This window comes from Eublepharis macularius, chromosome 6, assembly GCF_028583425.1.
Source record: "Eublepharis macularius isolate TG4126 chromosome 6, MPM_Emac_v1.0, whole genome shotgun sequence".
Lineage (NCBI taxonomy): Eukaryota > Metazoa > Chordata > Lepidosauria > Squamata > Eublepharidae > Eublepharis > Eublepharis macularius.
In genome coordinates this window covers 93,235,479-93,238,205 of record NC_072795.1, presented here as the reverse complement: position 1 = coordinate 93,238,205, position 2,727 = coordinate 93,235,479, and the positions used below count along the sequence as shown (strand labels likewise).

At 43.7% G+C, this 2,727-nt stretch overlaps 1 pseudogene; it reads right to left on the bottom strand.

Annotated features, from left to right (window-relative positions):
• Positions 1 to 249: 249 nt before the first annotated feature.
• LOC129332515 (gap junction gamma-1 protein-like) lies at positions 250 to 1,434 on the bottom strand (annotated as a pseudogene).
• Between the last annotated feature and the right edge of the window lie 1,293 nt (positions 1,435 to 2,727).

Sequence of the window (2,727 nt, the reverse complement as noted above, 5' to 3'; positions counted from 1 at the left end):
AACCATTTTTTAAAAAATAAATCAGGGTCTTCTCTTGACCTGGAAGAAACAAGTATAAATGTTCTAGAAACATCAAGATGTGAGCATAAATACTCCCCCCACCCTGCACCCTGGATTGGAAGCCAAAATTGCCCCTGAAGTTAAACAAAACCAAATATTTATTTAGCAAAGTCTTTACAGGACAAGTTTCTGCGTAACCATAAACTACAGGGGGAAAGTAGCAAGTCATTAAATCCCAGGAGGGTAGCATCAAATCCAGACTGAGGTTTCTCCCTCCCCGGATTTGCTGCTACCACTGCTCTTGTTGGAGCTGGCTTTGGCCTTCTTCTCCTTGGAACAGGAGGGATTGTTCTGGTTGTTGTATGCTTGGATGGCAAGGTCTAAGCGTTCCTGAACAACTTTTATTTCTCGCTGGAGGTTCTCTAGGTTAGCGGGAATGTCCTCTTCATTGCTACCATACTGCCGTTCTTGTGAAATGTTGGCCTTGTTCTGCTTGTAGGCCATTTTGGCATTAGACAGTTCCCTATACTGAATCTGGTCAGGTTTCACTGCAATGTTATAGCCCGGAGGGGCAGATGGCGTATTCCAAGTGAATGGATAACTGTAGGTTCCCAAGTCTTCCAGCTTCTTCTGCTTATTGTTTAGCGTGTCTCGGATGGTGCCAAAGCCCAAGTGGAGCATTTCCCAGAAATTCAAAAGTAAACATAAACAGCTCACACCATACATGATTAGCAGGAAGATGGTTTTTTCTGTAGGCCTTGAAATGAAGCAATCTATTTTGTGTGGACATGGGTTCCTGCTACAAATGAACTCTGGGCTGACTTCAAAACCATAGAGGAAATATTGGCCTGTAAGAAAGCCAATTTCAAACATAGTCCTGCTCAGGAGTTGCAATATGTAAATTTTCATGAGCCCATCTTCTCAAATCCGCTTCCTGCCATCATGCTTCATTTTGATTGGGGGTGGATTGTCCTTGTTCTCCCATTCGCTCTCTAGCTCAATCGCTGGGTACATCATGGGGTCCTCCTCGTGGTCATCCTCTGCCTCTTCTAAGCCTCGGTGCTGCCTCCAGCGCATTGGGAAAGGCTTGCTTCAGATCTTCCTCTCCAGGTCACCATGGTCCACCATCCAGGCGATTTTGTGAATGGCATAGCCCAGGTACAACACTGAGGGGGTGGAAACAAGGATGAGCTGAAAGACCCAGAATCGCACATGTGAAAGTGGGGCGAAAGCATCGTAACAAACGTTCTTTCAACCTGGCTGTTCTGTCTTGCACACAAACTTGCTTTGCTCGTCATAATAGATGGAGTCCCCTCCCACAGCTGTGAGAACAATGCGGAAGACAATCAGCACTGTCAGCCAGATCTTCCCAACAAATGTGGAGTGGTTGTGGATTTCCTCTAGTAGCCGTGTCAAGAAACTCCAGCTCATGGTGGTCAGCAATTATAATTGGACTCAGTGATCCTAGCAACCTTCTTCCTTATGTAAAGATCCTTTGCTAGGACTGGGAAGACCTGGGTTCAAATCCCCACTCACCTTGCAGAGTTGTCGTGATGGTGAGGAGAGGGCCACATAAGTCACTCTGAGGTCCTTGTGGCAAGGTGCCTCTCCTCACACCTTTCCCCACCTGGGGGTTGGGGCGGGCGAGGGGTGTCTTCCGACTCGGGCGCCCCCGTGGCGGCAGAGGCGGAGAGGCGACCACCGCCAAGGACCCCTCCCCCTCACCAGTCTCTGATCTATCAGAGGCATATACTCTTTCCCCTGCTTGGTTCTGCTGATTCGTAGGACACGTGTACTCACAGGGTTAGATTCATAAAGCTTTAATGTCTTGAGGAAATAAACTATAAAAATTGATGTCTAATTGAAACTGCTTGAGGACCATACCTGAGAAACGTCTTACATCGTAATCCTATGCAGAGTTACTCCAGTCAAAGCTTATTGATTTTAGTTCATTTAGACCGGGGGTAACTCTTTTCAGGACTCCACTGTAAGTATAAGTGTCAATAGAAGGAGGTAAGAGAAATATGAATTCAACAAAATGCAATAAAATATGGTGCAGATGTTGAAAATTCTCTTCTGCCAAGATTTTTTTCCTTGGTTGTACCCTAGAAGCAACCTAAAATTACAGGGTAGGCAAAGAATGCTTGCTTTGATAAATGTTTTTCAGTCTATGTGGTAACAAAACTATTTCCAGTGGGAAGGTTCAAAAGATGCAATTTTGAAACCATTGAAGCCTCTGGGAGGTTACCCACTAACCGCAAGAGAGTCAGGATTTGATCCTTACACTAATCTGGAAGTTGAGAATAAATGCTTTATACCCATGTCTCTATAAAATTAAATCATTCCTCTTTTGTGGTAGAACAAAATTGCACAAATAATTTAAACTTAAAGTGCAATTTGCTCCACATTCCTGCTGCAAAAACAGTGAAAGCTACTTTTTCTTTGGATTAAAACTGATAACTTTTTATATGTGCTTTGAAAGTGGCTGGTTGATATTTCCTAGCTCTGCTACAAAAGATATGCTTGCTTGCCTTTTAATTGAAACTCTGTGTGTGTGTGTGGGGGGGGCTTTATAGTGTTTTAATGTCTGCATGGAAGGGTTCATAAAATAAACAAAAATCAAACATAGGGTTGAATGAATTTCCAAATGAATACCAAGCCAATCTAAATTACAAGAAGCAAGCCAGTTTACTCCATCTGAAAAATGGCTGAAAAAGAACAAACTGA